General features: G+C 43.7%; 2 long non-coding RNA genes across 2 annotated transcripts; one reads left to right on the forward strand and one right to left on the reverse strand.

The window, feature by feature from the left end:
- The first annotated feature begins 997 nt into the window (after positions 1-997).
- On the forward strand, positions 998-12247 carry LOC120981682. The gene is made up of 3 exons (XR_005774733.1): positions 998-1207; positions 1244-1308; positions 12091-12247. It is a non-coding gene; the product is annotated as an uncharacterized LOC120981682 (long non-coding RNA).
- Positions 1329-2218, reverse strand: LOC120981681. Its single transcript, XR_005774732.1, has 3 exons — positions 2137-2218; positions 1673-1787; positions 1329-1475 (listed from the first exon to the last, which is right to left on the reverse strand). It is a non-coding gene; the product is annotated as an uncharacterized LOC120981681 (long non-coding RNA).
- Positions 12248-16739: the final 4492 nt, after the last annotated feature.

Consider the following 16739-nt stretch of genomic DNA (forward strand, 5'->3'; position numbering starts at 1 on the left):
GTTTAGGGTTGTGGCCAAAATGTATAGGCTTCTTAGAGAATGTAGCCCCGTCCCCAAACCGTTCTAAGAGCCCATACATTCTAGGCTTTACCTTTAGCTTAGTCTGGATTTACTTGTGAGAAGCAGAAGCTTTTAGAGACTGCGTTGAACACCTGTTTACTGAAGCTGTCTTACATTTAGAAGCGGCGGTGGATCTGACGAAGTTATGTAGAGGCCGGCGCCAATACATACCTGCAGCGGATCCACCGCCATGCAGGGCTTTATTAAGACCAGCGTCTAAAACGCTGGTCTTAATAAATGTGCTCCGTATGTTTTTTGTATGTACTTAAAGTGATTGTGCCATCTCATGCATCGGTGGCACATCCCTACTATATGCCCCCAATGTCTGATGGCTGCAGGTCCCACCTCTCCATTTTGTTTATTTACATCCCCCTGGCACGCCCCCTTCAGTTGGTGCTCCAAAACGCGTTATCTATCATCCTAATAAATTCTGTGGTTCCAATATATGGACCATACTTACCCCATTTAGACAAGCAGCGCGCTGAACTTTTTTCTTCTTTTTCCACAGTCTCTTTATCGTCGGCCCGGCCGGGAACTTACCAGGACGGGCAGCAAGCCCGTAACTACAGTATTGTATCCTACCGAGACTAGGGTTGTGATCCCTGCACAAACACTGGAGATAAGCCTTCACGCTGCCCCCTATACTCCTCCTACTAGCGGTCCTTCCCATCAGCCCATCTATCCTCCTCTCTTACATTATAGGGATGTAGTTATATATATATATATATTTTGGATAAAAGAAGGATATTTAGTATCATTTGTCCCTCCCTGGAGATTTTTTCTCACAATTTTTTACATTTATAGGAAATTTTCATTTGTGACGTGAGATCAATAAAGACTCAGTATAATTATAATTTTTATTTATTTATTTTAAAGAATAATGCTGATAGATGGTGATCAGCTGAATGGATGGAACAGGTACCTGCAGGATGGTATGAACAGGTACTTTTGCTCAGCTTCCTCAATGATGACACGTGATAAAGCTGAGCTGATGGTAAATCTTTTGAAGAAGGGTGCTGACAGATGGTGGTCAGCTTTTGGAGATGGTACAGATAGGTGGTGGACAGTTTTGTGGAGAATGGTGGCATAGATGATGTCCAGCAGTAGAAGAGCTGATGGAGGATGATCAGCTCTCTGAATACAAAGTGTGCTGAGATGGTGGTCAGCATTCTGTAGATGACAGGTGCTGAGATGGTGGTCAGCATTCTGTAGATGACAGGTGCTGAGATGTTGATCAGCAGTATGTAGGTGCTGAGATGTTGGTCAGCATACTGGAGAAGACAGACGGGTGCTGAGATGTTGGTCAGCATCTTGGAGGAGAAAAAGTGCTGATAGATGACGATCAGCTTCCTGGAGAGGAGGAGGATCTGACAGCTGGTGGTCAGGAATTAGGCATCTGAGGCTTGAGGATAGCCCTGTAAAATAAAAGATGTTAGGTCAATCCAAGTGTATATAAAAGGTATTCCTGTATACAGTATGTTCTAGGATGGGATAGGAAAATATTGTGTGGCTGATTTATAAATTTGGGATTTGGAATAAGATTGCTGTGTAAAATTAGTTCTGTGAACTTGTAAAGAAGTTGACATTGTAGTTAAATCTTGCAGTTCCTTACCTGCTCGGCATTGGAAGAATCACCAGTAGTTGTCCATGCCTTCAGAGTATCTTGGTTTCACTAGAGGTCCATAGATGATCTTTTTTCTACAGCACATAGGCAGGAAGATGGATGACTGTGGATGAGAAGGTAAATCAGGAACTTGAGTTAAAAAAGTGGGCACCAACAGATAGATATAGTGCGTGGACCCAGATGAATGAGGTTGCCTCGTTGCCTTGTGCTAATGTCCTTATACAATTTTAACTAAATCTACACAAAGGGCCTCATATTTAAAGTATAATAAATCTAGCTGTAATGCAGTATAAAATCTATATTTGCACCATATGCAGTCTGCTGAATTGATAGATGAAGCGGGGATCAGAGGAACACACATGCTGCTCACTTCTCCTCATTCTTCTACTAGACTCTGATAAGTTAGATCCTCATCTCCTGTGTCTACAGAATCAATACTTCTATTCTCTTACCATAAGGAAACTTTTCCAAGTCTCAGCTATTCCTTCCTGTCACTGTGTGACTTCATGCTGTAGACCAGACCTCTTACTCTGGAAAGAAATAAAGAATAAAAATGTTTTATGAGAAAATGCATACGCTCTAAAAACTTAAGCTAACTAATGTTTACTTTTATGACAGATCACTTTTTTCCATATACTGTACATGTACACCAGATGTTGGGTCTTTAAGGATAGAAGCTGGGAAGGTGACATAGCATCCATTTGCCTACTTTGTTACACAGCAGACACCCCCCTCAGATGCCACAGCATCTAAGCGGTTATTTTACAGGAATGCTACCCTCCCAGGGCCTGCCATAGCAATGTTCCTATAAAGCCCTGTCTGAGGGAGGGGTGGATAGGTACATGGTGATTCCCCCATAGACTGCAATGATAAAGATCGCATGTTAAAGTCATCTAGGGTGACTAAGAATAAATGACACTACCGGAACTAACAGCATTTGATTCTATATTTATATATATGATTTCTAGTCGTCTAATTATATATATTTATTGGCACCAAAATGGCTGAATTGTATGAAAACTAAAGAAAAATTGCCTAAAATATGTAAGAGTTTTACCATTTATCAAAGTCAACTAAAGTCAGAACAATCAGGAATATTGTTTTAAATTAATACGTTAAGATTTTGGAAATCTAAACAGATGAACATATTCTATATCTGATGCACCTACCTGTTGAGCAGTCCTCTTATATCCTGCTAGATGAGGCTCTTGGCTTAGCTGAATCAGGAAACAGACGGGCAATCGGGCTAAGGGTCCGGGTGCATTGGAGCAGTGTGGTAGTGTGCACTCCAAGATGGACAGACAAATGAGACCTTCTCGAACAGCTCTTGGTTCATGATTGGCTGCTTCTTCTCAGCCTCACTGTGTGGTACCGATATCTGCCTTGTCACATACTCTTCCATGGTGTCTTCACTGATTTTGAGTGGTGACTCAGTTTTTCCTGATTCCAGTTCATCCCAGTTAATTGAAGAGAAAAAGGTATGCTCACGTATGTTGCCTCTCATCCCTAATCTTAGAGACTTGTCCTTGCACAGGAGCCCAGTTAACAAGTCTTTAGCCGCATGGTCAAAGTTTTCAGATGTTTCTTGTTTTTGGACCATGTCAGTGACTTGTGCAACCGTCTCTGCAGGTCTACAGCCGGTTACTAAACCGTTGGTAATTACGCCTAAAGAAAACCAGTCTTCTGCAGCGTAATACGGCTCACCAGTGATCTTCTCTGGTGCAGGGGTCCCGTGAATGTCTCCTTCTCTTGTGACTCTGATAGCAAGACCAAAATCAGTGATCTTAATGTGGCCTTTTGTAGTCAAGAGGATGTTATCGGCTTTCAGGTCTCTGTGAATGATGCCTTTGGAATGGAGGAACTGTATTCCGCATACCATCTCTGCAACTAGAAATCGTACGGTGCAGAGGCTTAGCCATTGTCTCTCTTCAATCAAGTCATAGAGAGTCCCGCCAGTGACCAGCTCCATGACGAAGTAGATGTAGTTCTGAGTATGAAAAGCTCCATAGCCGTGAACCAGAAAGATGCTCTCCTGAGCAATCTGCAGGAATTCGCCTTCTTCTAATCCTGACGACCACCATAGCGCTGATCTCTTTTTTACTGCTTTGATGGCAACACGTTCTTTCCGTATGGAGTCTGTTGCCAGCATCACCTTTCCAAAGCCACCTTCTCCGAGAACATGATGGAATGTAAATTTGTCCACCGTTAAAGGCACTGTGGCCTTTTCCCCTTCTTCAGTGCTCTCTTTGTGAGAGTAGTCGCTGTCTAGCTTAGCCTTCTTCCTTGGCTCCAGTTCATTCATGTTCATTTTGGATCTGCTATCTGTAAAGGGTCTTTTTCTCCCACTTAGGTTCTTCTCTGTTGTTTCTCCCACTTCAAATGCAACATTTGGTTCTTTTGATTTTGTCGTTTTGCACTTTCTACTTTCAGTCTTTTAGTGGGTGCACCGTGGTCTTCTGTTTCCCTTTTGCGAGATCCTATCTTATTTTTGGAGCCCTTGACTGAGCTTTGATGTTTGGTTGTTGTTTTATTGGGGTCATCAATTCCCCAAAGTTGTCTTCCTTTTTTAAGCATGTATGTTTTCTTCTTCTTTATGAATCCTGCAAACCTTCTCCACTGGTTCTGCAGTCCATTAAGAAATGAGATGTTTTTAGGCAGCTGAGTAGCAGGTTGGGCCTTGCTCACCTGCTGGCTGCATCCCTCCTGTGGATCCTCTATGGCAATTCCTCTCCGTTTTGGTGTTATCTTCTCTTTCTCCTCTCCATTATGTCTGTCTTCTCTCGATGGTGTTGGTTTTTTTCTCTTTCTACTGGATCCCATGTTGAGTCTTGGACGTCAACCGGGCGCTTGTAGAAAAGAGTAAATAAAAGAAAGCAAAGAAGTAGCTAGCCAGCCGCAGAAATGTCTTTCCTCACCGAAGTGTTGAGAAAAACTGAGACGTAGGGTCCTCAGTGCTGCTGTGAAGAATGGTGTGATGTCATCATGATTGTGATGTCATCGGTTCTGCCATAGGCAGCGCTTTTCAATCTGGTTTGATCTGGTTTAAGCTGGTTTGATCCAGCCGTTGTGTTATATGCAAATGAATGTATTTTTCTAAAACTACAATCTCATTAATAAAAATGTTAAATTAACATCCCTGTAAAAATGAATAGTCGGCCATGACATGGTGTGAAGATATGTTTTCTAGCTTTGTCCATCTTTTATTGGCTGTTGCTACATATTTTTATATTGTAGCATGAAACGGCTGCAATCTCTCCGTGTAACTGCTAAAGCTTCTAACACTGCATATGGCTGGTGGCAGTTGAAGATTTAAACTGAACACATTCAACCAGCTCAGTGAGACGGACAAAAAAAACAGCAGGTGGCGCTATACAGATACATTTTATTGAATAGCTCACTGGCTATACAACATTTTTTATTACATGGAATTACAGAAGTTTTCTGATCCAGGTGCTGGTTTGAATAATGTAGAAGACATGTACAGTCGTAGGCAAAAGTTTTGAGAATGACAAAAATATTAGTTTTCACAAAGTTTGCTGCTAAACTGCTTTTAGATCTTTGTTTCAGTTGTTTCTCTGATGTAGTGAAATATAATTACACGCACTTCATACGTTTCAAAGGCTTTTATTGACAATTACATGACATTTATGCAAAGAGTCAGTATTTGCAGTGTTGGCCCTTCTTTTTCAGGACCTCTGCAATTCGACTGGGCATGCTCTCAATCAACTTCTGGGCCAATTCCTGACTGATAGCAACCCATTCTTTCATAATCACTTCTTGGCGTTTGTCAGAATTAGTGGGTTTTTGTTTGTCCACCCGCCTCTTGAGGATTGACCACAAGTTCTCAATGGGATTAAGATCTGGGGAGTTTCCAGGCCATGGACCCAAAATGTCAACGTTTTGGTCCCCGAGCCACTTAGTTATCACTTTTGCCTTATGGCACGGTGCTCCATCGTGCTGGAAAATGCATTGTTCTTCACCAAACTGTTGTTGAATTGTTGGAAGAAGTTGCTGTTGGAGGGTGTTTTGGTACCATTCTTTATTCATGGCTGTGTTTTTGGGCAAAATTGTGAGTGAGCCCACTCCCTTGGATGAGAAGCAACCCCACACATGAATGGTCTCAGGATGCTTTACTGTTGGCATGACACAGGACTGATGGTAGCGCTCACCTTTTCTTCTCCGGACAAGCCTTCTTCCAGATGCCCCAAACAATCGGAAAGAGGCTTCATCAGAGAATATGACTTTGCCCCAGTCCTCAGCAGTCCATTCACCAAACTTTCTGCAGAAGATCAATCTGTCCCTGATGTTTTTTTTGGAGAGAAGTGGCTTCTTTGCTGCCCTTCTTGACACCAGGCCATCTTCCAAAAGTCTTCGCCTCACTGTGCGTGCAGATGTGCTCACACCTGCCTGCTGCCATTCCTGAGCAAGCTCTGCACTGGTGGCACTCCGATCCCGCAGCTGAATCCTCTTTAGGAGATGATCCTGGCGCTTGCTGGACTTTCTTGGATGCCCTGAAGCCTTCTTAACAAGAATTGAACCTCTTTCCTTGAAGTTCTTGATGATCCTATAAATTGTTGATTGAGGTGCAATCTTAGTAGCCACAATATCCTTGCCTGTGAAGCCATTTTTATGCAACGCAATGATGGCTGCACGCGTTTCTTTGCAGGTCACCATGGTTAACAATGGAAGAACAAAGATTTCAAGCATCACCCTCCTTTTAACATGTCAAGTCTGCCATTTTAACCCAATCAGCCTGACATAATGATCTCCAGCCTTGTGCTCGTCAACATTCTCACCTGAGTTAACAAGACGATTACTGAAATGATCTCAGCAGGTCCTTTAATGACAGCAATGAAATGCAGTGGAAAGGTTTTTTTGGGATTAAGTTAATTTTCATGGCAAAGAAGGACTATGCAATTCATCGGATCACTCTTCATAACATTCTGGAGTATATGCAAATTGCTATTATAAAAACTTAAGCAGCAACTTTTCCAATTTCCAATTTTTATCTAATTCTCAAAACTTTTGGCCACGACTGTAGGATACAAGATGTGTATCTTCTGGGGGTCGGATCAAAGGAATCCGAGGTAAACACACCGTGAGCTAGTGTCGGCCCACTGCCTTGTGCAAAATGAGGCAACTTAGGGTACTTTCACACTTGCGGCAGAGAGATCCGGCAAGCAGTTCCGTCGCCGGAACTGCCTGCCGGATCAGGCAAAACTTATGCCAACTGATGGCATTAGTAAGACTGATCAGGATCCTGATCAGTCTTAAAAATGCCTGATCAGTATGTATACCTCATACTGAATTCTATACATACTTAAGATTACGTCACTTTCTTTCAAAAACCCTTCAATCCCCCCCGCAGGTCAACTCATCTGTACTACGAATGTTCCAGTTCCCCTCTCTGTTCAGGAAACATTCCACGAGAAATCTGTATGATATACTGGGGGATAAAGCTACCTTTGTTAAGTCCCCTCCCGTCCTTAGGTGGGAAAGGGAACTGAACAAGACCTTCCCTGATGACTCTTGGAATGCAGCCATTGGATTTATTATATCAAATTTCAAGTGTGTCACTCATTATGAAGCAGGTCTAAAAACCATCCTCCATTGGTACTTTACCCCCCAGAGACTTCATATAATTTACCCGTCTACGTCGCCATATTGTTGGAGGAATTGTGGAGGAGGTGGATCCTTACTTCATATCCTTTGGTCCTGTCCTATCCTCATTGAATACTGGAAGAAAGTCTACCAACTGGTTTCTACTCTAGCGGGTTGCAATATAGTCCCCTCCCCAGAGTTAGCCTTGTTGTTCATTGGTATTAATGAAATCTCTACCCCGCATAGACACATTACTGGCCATATACTGCTCAGTGCCAAACTGGTCATTTCCAGACACTGGAAAAACCAGGTCCCTCCTTCGATTACCGAGGTTATACAAGAGATTAATCAAACCTGCAGGTATGAACACTCTTTACCCTCATCAATTATTCCCATTAAAGTGAGACAGGCGACTTGGAGTGGGTGGATGCATAGCTCTTTTTACTCCCCCTGAGGGAGGAATCCTGGGGGGTGGTTGAAGCAACGGAGACACAACTGGAGTACTACCTTAGCCCCCTTCCCCTTGTCCTGCTTTCCTTCTTCATCATTCCCCTCCCCTTAGTTGTTACTTTACCCTATCTTGTTCTGTGGTTTCCACAGTTCTTGGTTATGTCTTAAAATGTATGCTAGTCATTTAACAATGATTACATTGTTCACTCTTATTTTGTGCCTATGTTATCTCTGATTAATAGGAGTGCAATATCCGCGATGCGAAGTTTGGATGGCACCCTGAGGTGCTTTGATGTCATACCTGCATTATTGTCGGCACATGCTGTTAATGTGTCTAACCTGCTTGATAAACCTCTGTCATATGTTATTGTTCAAAGGTGGCTGCGACCACAGTGGTACTGTCTTTGTTCATGTACTCATTTGTCTAGTGTGGTAGTGTCCATGATCAATTGCTCCTTTGCCTTTACCTGATAAAATAAAAAACTATTGAAACTAAAAAAATGCCTGATCAGTCGAAAAAATGCATTGAAATGCCGGATCCGTCTTTCCGGTGTCATCCGGCAAAACGGATCCGGCATTTATTTTTTTCACCTTTTTTTCAGTCTGCGCATGCGCAGACCGGAAGGACGGATCCGGCATTCCGATATTCTGAATGCTGGTTCCGGCACTAATACATTCCTATGGGAAAAAATGCCGGATCCGGCATTCAGGCAAGTCTTCAGTTTTTTTCGCCAGAGATAAAACCTTAGCATTCTACGGTTTTCTCTTTTGCCTGATCAGTCAAAATGACTGAACTGAAGACATCCTGATGCATCCTGAACAGATTACTCTCCATTCAGAATGCATGGGGATAAAACTGATCAGTTATTTTCCGGTATAGAGCCCCTGTGACGGAACTCTATGCCGGAAAAGAAAAACGCTAGTGTGAAAGTACCCTTATAGACATGCCTATTGGAAAAGGATACAATAAGACGCACAGCCTGATGAAGCGCATGTAGCGCGAAACGGCCGCCGCTGTTTGATGCGTGCTCTTGAATTGTCCGCCCCCTGCCTTACTTCACTTTGAATAAAGCTGCCGCTTTTGATTGCATATGGGTGAGTGCCGCTGTTCATTTGCTTCTTATCAGTACAGGATACAATAAGAGCCATGCTCCTGCTTGCCTGGAATAGAGTTAGACCGTACGGCGTTTCCTGTAAGTCACTGTGGTCCACTCTTCAGGAATGTGTTGTGGGGCTTGTCTTTTACCGAGGTTCGCGGTGTCGTCCTCTGAGAGTACATTTGAAGAGCGGCTCCTGGTGATGAGAGAACATGCTTCCCTCCCTCTTTGGTGACGATCAGTTTAACAGGAAAGCCCCACTTGTAAGGGATTTTGTGATCCCCGAGCAGCTTTGTGACTCCATTATATTCCCGCATTTTAGCGAGTGTGGCTGTTGAGAGATCAGCATATAGGGAGATGTTTTTGAATCTTTCCGGAAGAATCGGTCCCCTGCGCATAGCCCCCCAGCAGCTGTTCAATCGGCCCCCCAGCAGCTGTTCTTTTACATGAAAAAAATGTATGTGGGCTACAACGTCTCTAGGTATGTCCGCTGGGAGCGTTATGGGTTTGGCAGACGATGAGCCCTATCTATCAGAAAGTCAATAGTGCTGGCTTGGGGTAAAAGGGCTGCACATAAATCTGTGAGGTAATCTTTCAGGTTTTCTTGTTTATCTCTTCTGACACTCCCCTAGAACGGACATTATTGCGCTGTGAACGGTCTTCCATATCTGCAATTTTATTTTTGAGTGCAGAGGTTTCTTCTTCTAGATTATTAGCCACATCTACGATCTCATTATGGGCCACAGTGAACTCAGCCATTTTAGACTCTATATGATCAGTATGATTACCCAGAGAGGTGATCTCATGTTGTAATTCAGAAATAGCTGACCTTGAATGGCCAGTTTTAAATCATCCAGTGTAACAGCGGCTGCTGTGCGCCGCTGTTCCCCTGCGCCGTGTTCAGCGGTGATCTGCTGCCAGTGTTTCCTTTCAGCCCTGGCCACAGCATGTTTGCTTCTTGTTTCCTGCAGCATTTCCTTAAGGGCCGGCGCGCGTCACTTCCTGTGTTTTATGGGTTGGATCATGTGACCTCGCCAACCAATCCTAGCTTTCCTGCATATATAAAAGTGTCTCAGCCCCCTTCCTAGATGCTTGAGTGTCAAGGTCCTTGTGTCCTGCTAAGGTTCCTGATGTCCGCTGGTGTTCCTGACTCGTACTTGTATTCCTGGACTCTGCAACCTGTTTGATACCTGCCTGCTTGCCTTGACTCTCCTATTGCCAACCTTCCTGACCTATACCTGTGCCGCCTGCCCTGACCTATTGCCTGTTTGACTTCACCTCTGCCTCATCCTTCGGTCCTACACTGTTGCTCCTGGTTATGACTCAGGCTGCTGACAGCTCCTGTACCTCTGGTACCTTTCTCAGGTACCTCCTGGACCAGCTGCCTCGAGTGCCTATCCTCCTCAAGAGGTAGTGACCTGGTATTCCCCTCGGGAAAGTCTATCCCCACCATCAGGAGTACTGTGAAGATCAAGGGGTTCACTTAGACAACGCCCTTAGAGGTGGTAGGACACGTGGCACAGTGGATTTACACCCGGTGGTTCGTGACATCCAGGAGGTGCTTCATTTGGAATTCAGTTACAGGGATAGTAGATCCCAGTATAGTGGAGCAAGGAGTGGTGGCTGTGGTAGCTTGTTGTTTCCCCGCTAACTGGCCTACTGTAGTAACATGGCTCCTGGAGGCCTTAGTAAATGAGGACACACTATCAAGTGTTTCGGAGAGATTTCCTCCCGGGGATGACCCACGGCTGGATTCAGATGTTGATTCCCCTGATCTTTGCCCCTCTGCTGCTGACGAGGCCGGGGAGCTGCTTGGGGATTTATGCTCACCCTGGGTTGTTGCTGGAAGAAGCGCGGCGCCATCTGGTGAGGGATCCACTACTGGAAAAAACTGGGTGAGCTTTTTTCGGCCTCATGCAGTTGGTAGGAGGTAAGCCAGATGTATCGGGCCTGAATTTGAGGCAATCAGGTGCCGCTTTGTGCTGCTTTTGGGCTGTAATGCTTTGGACCTGGTGTCTCACACAATCACCGCCATGCGCCGCTAGCCACGACCCTCATCCTGCCATTTTATATCACATTGTAAATTTGAATTCCATTCTACTAATATTTTCTCTACAGGTTTTTAGGAACATATTTTTCACTTTCTGGCGCCCTCATGTGATAGATTTTTAGAATTACCTTTAATCTTTTTTATTCAATACACAAGTAAATCTCTGCTTTATGTGGCTAACTTTCTATTGGATCTGCTTTTCTGCTAACATTGTTTGTATTACATTAATCTACTTTTCTTTTTTTTATTAAAATCACAGTAAGAATGTAATTTGTTTATTTACATCCCCCTGGCACGCCCCCTTCAGTTGGTGCACTCAGCTCTTTAAATGTATGTGTTTTTAACAATTGACTATTGGATGTGATCTGAAGAAGGAGCCAGTCCGGCTCCGAAACGCGTTATCTATCATCCTAATAAATTCCAATATACGGACCATACTTACCTTATTCAGACGAGCCGGAGCTTGGACCTTTTATTCTGCCTTCTTCTACAGTCTCCTTATCATCGGTCCGGCCACCGACCAGGACGCGCAGCAAGCCCGTGACTATTGTATCCTGCTCAGACGTGGGTTGCGCCTCCTGCACAACCACCAGAGATAAGCCTTCACTCTGCCCCCTATACTCCTCCTACGAGCGGTCCTTCCTATCAGCGAGTCTCTCCTCCTTTCTTACATTATAGTGATGTAGTTATGTATATTTTGGATAAAGGAAGTATATTTAGTATCATTTGTCCCTCCCTGGCGATTTTATGTGGCCATTTATTGGAAATTTTCTTTTGTCACGTGGGATCAATAAAGACACAATACAATTTTTTATTTTTTATTTTAAAGAATAATGCTGATAGATGGTGATCAGCTGAATGGATGGAACAGGTACCTGCCGGATGGTATGAACAGGTACTTTTGCTCAGCTTCCTCAATGATGACACGTGATAAAGCTGAGCTGATGGTAAATATTTTGAAGAAGGGTGCTGACAGATGGTGGTCAGCTTTTGGAGATGGTACAGATAGGTGGTGGACAGTTTTGTGGAGAATGGTGGCATAGATGATGTCCAGCAGTAGAAGAGCTGATGGAAGATGATCAGCTCTCTGAATATAAAGTGTGCTGAGATGGTGGTCAGCATTCTGTAGATGACAGGTGCTGAGATGGTGGTCAGCATTCTGTAGATGACAGGTGCTGAGATGGTGGTCAGCATTCTGTAGATGACAGGTGCTGAGATGTTGATCAGCACTATGTAGGTGCTGAGATGTTGGTCAGCATACTGGAGAAGACAGACGGGTGCTGAGATGTTGGTCAGCATCTTGGAGGAGAAAAAGTGCTGATAGATGACGATCAGCTTCCTGGAGAGGAGGAGGATCTGACAGCTGGTGGTCAGGAATTAGGCATCTTAGGCTTGAGGATAGCCCTGTAAAATAAAAGATGTTAGGTCAATCCAATTGTATATAAAAGGTATTCCTGTATACAGTATGTTCTAGGATGGGATAGGAAAATATTGTGTGGCTGATTTATAGAGTTGGGATTTGGAATAAGATTGCTGTGTAAAATTTGTTCCGTGAACTGGTAAAGAAGTTGACATTGTAGTTAAATCTTGCAGTTCCTTACCTGCTCGGCATTGGAAGAATCACCAGTAGTTGTCCATGCCTTCAGAGTATCTTGGTTTTACTAGAGGTCCAAAGGTGATCTTTTTTCTACAGCACATAGGCAGGAAGATGGATGACTGTGGATGAGAAGGTAAATCAGGAACTTGAGTTAAAAAAGCCCAAACAAGAAGCACAAAGACCCAGCGTCCTATTGTACTATATGAATGAGGTTGCCTCCTTGTAGCTAATGTCCTTATACAATTTTAACAAAATCTTAGTACTATTTCTTGTATTTTGTTGGATTTAGCCTTTTTTTATTTTTACATTACTTATTTTCCTAACTTTATGGAGTGTACAGAATAGATAGAAAAGGTTGGGATCAGAGGAACACACATGCTGCTCACTTCTCATTCTACTTCTAGTCTGTAATAAATTATATCCCCATCTCCTGTGTCTACAGAATCAATACTTCTATTCTCTTACCAGAAGGAAACTTTTCCAAGTCTCAGCTATTCCTTCCCGTCACTGTGTGACTTCATGCTGTAGACCAGACCTCGTACTCTGGAAAGAAATAAAAAATATAAATAGTTTTTTGAGAAACTGCATCCTATCAAAAAACTTAAGCAAACTGCAGTGCAAACTTAAAGGGGTTGTCCGGGTTCAGAGCTGAACCCGGACATACCCATAATTTCACCCAGGCAGCCCCCTGATGTTAGCATCGGAGCATTTGACTCTCTGATGTTCTCCCTTGCCCTGCACTGGATCGCGCAAGGCAAGGGCTCTTTTATTTACAATAAGACCCCTTGCAGATGAGCATGTCCGGATGCGTTGCGGACGCGTTCAGTAAAAACTGCGCGATTTTGCAAACAAAGCCATTCCGTTTTGTTTGCGATCTCGTTCAGTTGTTCAGTTTTTATCGCGCGGGTGCAATCCAATTTACTGCGTTTTGCATGTGCGTGATAAAAAACTGAATGTTTACAAACAACATTTCTTAGCAACCATCCGTGAAAATCGCATTGCATCCGCAATTGATTGTGGATGCGATTTTCACGCAGCCCCATTAAGTTCTATAGGGCCAGCGTTGTGTAAAAATCGCAGAAAATAGAACATGCTGCGATTTTCACGCAACTCAAAAGTGATGCGTGAAAACTACCGCTGATGTACACAGACTCATTTAAATGAATGGGTCCAGATTCCGTGCGGGCGCAATGCGTTCACATCACGCATTGCACCCGCACGGAATACTCGCTCGTGTGAAAGGGGCCTAACACACTGCCGGGCGGAGGCTTCCACCCAGCGGTGTGTTCGGTGACGTCACTGGCTCTGATGGGAGGGCAGCGCTAAAGCCTGCCCATCAGTGCCGGTGACGTCACCGAGCTCACTGCTGGGCGGAAGCCATAGCCTGGCAGCCCTATGGAGCCCGGTTCGTCCCCGGAACTCCAGAAAATGCCTTTGCCCTGCGTGATTTAGCGCAGGGCTAAGGAGAGCATCGGAGCATGAACTCCTCCAATGCTCAAGTCAGGGGGGCTGCCTGGGTGAAAATGGGAATATGTCTGGGTTCTGCTCTGAACCCGGACAACCCCTTTAAGCAATTTTTATGACATATGGGGTTTTTCCATATTCATGTATACTAGATGTTGAATCTTTAAACATAGCGCCCACTCAGAAGCTGAGAAGACCGAACGGCTCCAACTTAGCCTTGCTATGGCAGCCTTGGGCCTTCTGAACGCTCTGAGGCCTGCCATAGCAATGCTTTTATGAAGTCCTGCTGAGGCAGGATAGGTTCATAGTGATTCTCCCATAGACTGCAATGGTAAAGATCGAATGTTAAAGTCATCTAGGGTGATTAAGAATAAATGACACTACAGGAACTAACAGCAAAAACTTTCCTAACAGCATCTGATTCCATATATATATATGTATGACTTCTATTTATATAATTATATATATTCGCCAGTACCAGAATGGCGGAATTATATGAAAACTGATAGAGGAATTGCCTGAAATATATGAGTTTAACATTTGCTGCAGTCAACTAAAGTCAGAACAATTAGGAATATTGTTTTAAATTAATAGGTTAGAATTTTGGAAATCTAAACAGATGAACATATTCTATATCTGATGCACCTACCTGTTGAGCAGTCCTCTTATATCCTGCTAGATGAGGCTCTTGGCTTAGCTAAATCAGGAAACAGACGGGCAATCGGGCTAAGGGTCTGGGTGCATTGGAGCAGTGTGGTAGTGTGCACTCCAAGCTGGACAGACAAATGAGACCTTCTCGAACAGCTCTTGGTTCATGATTGGCTGCTTCTTCTCAGCCTCACTGTGTGGTACCGATATCTGCCTTGTCACATACTCTTCCATGGTGTCTTCACTGATTTTGAGTGGTGACTCTGTTTTTCCTGATTCCAGTTCATCCCAGTTAATTGAAGAGAAAAAGGTATGCTCACGTATGTTGCCTCTCATCCCTAATCTTAGAGACTTGTTCTTGCACAGGAGCCCAGTTAACAAGTCTTTAGCCGCATGGTCAAAGTTTTCAGATGTTTCTTGTTTTTGGACCATGTCAGTGACTTGTGCAACCGTCTCTGCAGGTCTACAGCCGGCTACTAAACCGTTGGTAATTACGCCTAAAGAAAACCAGTCTTCTGCAGCGTAATGCGGCTCACCAGTGATCTTCTCTGGTGCAGGGGTCCCGTGAATGTCTCCTTCTCTTGTGACTCTGATAGCAAGACCAAAATCAGTGATCTTAATGTGGCCTTTTGTAGTCAAGAGGATGTTATCGGCTTTCAGGTCTCTGTGAACGATGCCTTTGGAATGGAGGAACTGTATTCCGCATACCATCTCTGCAACTAGAAATCGTACGGTGCAGAGGCTTAGCCATTGTCTCTCTTCAATCAAGTCATAGAGAGTCCCGCCAGTGACCAGCTCCATGACGAAGTAGATGTAGTTCTGAGTATGAAAAGCTCCATAGCCGTGAACCAGAAAGATGCTCTCCTGAGCAATCTGCAGGAATTCGCCTTCTTCTAATCCTGACGACCACCATAGCGCTGATCTCTTTTTTACTGCTTTGATGGCAACACGTTCTTTCCGTATGGAGTCTGTTGCCAGCATCACCTTTCCAAAGCCACCTTCTCCAAGAACATGATGGAATGTAAATTTGTCCACCGTTAAAGGCACTGTGGCCTTTTCCCCTTCTTCAGTGCTCTCTTTGTGAGAGTAGTCGCTGTCTAGCTTAGCCTTCTTCCTTGGCTCCAGTTCATTCATGTTCATTTGGGATCTGCTATCTGTAAAGGGTCTTTTTCTCCCACTTAGGTTCTTCTCTGTTGTTTCTCCCACTTCAAATGCAACATTTGGTTCTTTTGATTTTGTAGTTGTTGCACTTTCTACTTTCAGTCTTTTAGTGGGTGCACCGTGGTCTTCTGTTTCCCTTTTGCGAGATCCTATCTTATTTTTGGAGCCCTTGACTGAGCTTTGATGTTTGGTTGTTGTTTTATTGGGGTCATCAATTCCCCAAAGTTGTCTTCCTTTTTTAAGGATGTATGTTTTCTTCTTCTTTATGAATCCTGCAAACCTTCTCCACTGGTTCTGCAGTCCATGAAGAAATGAGGTGTTTTTAGGCAGCTGAGTAGCAGGTTGGGCCTTGCTCACCTGCTGGCTGCATCCCTCCTGTGGATCCTCTATGGCAATTCCTCTCCGTTTTGGTGTTATCTTCTCTTTCTCCTCTCCATTATGTCTGTCTTCTCTCGATGGTGTTGTTTTTTTTCTCTTTCTACTGGATCCCATGTTGAGTCTTGGACGTCAACCGGGCGCTTGTAGAAAAGAGTAAATAAAAGAAAGCAAAGAAGTAGCTAGCCAGCCGCAGAAATGTCTTTCCTCACCGAAGTGTTGAGAAAAACTGAGACGTAGGGTCCTCAGTGCTGCTGTAAAGAATCGTGTGATGTCATCATGATTGTGATGTCATCGGTTCTGCCATAGGCAGCGCTTTTCAATCTGGTTGGATCTGGTTTAAGCTGGTTTGATCCAGCAGTTGTGTTATATGCAAATGAATGTATTTTTCTAAAACTACAATCTCATTAATAAAAATGTTAAATTAACATCCCTGTAAAAATGAATAGTCGGCCATGACATGGTGTGTAGATATGTTTTCTAGCTTTGTCCATCTTTTATTGGCTGTTGCTACATATTTTTATAATGTAGCATGAAACGGCTGCTATCTCTATGAATCTATTTTTTCGTGCCAGTAATTTAAGGAGCCGTATGTTAATTACCTCTCTTTAC

This window comes from Bufo bufo, chromosome 11, assembly GCF_905171765.1.
Source record: "Bufo bufo chromosome 11, aBufBuf1.1, whole genome shotgun sequence".
Lineage (NCBI taxonomy): Eukaryota > Metazoa > Chordata > Amphibia > Anura > Bufonidae > Bufo > Bufo bufo.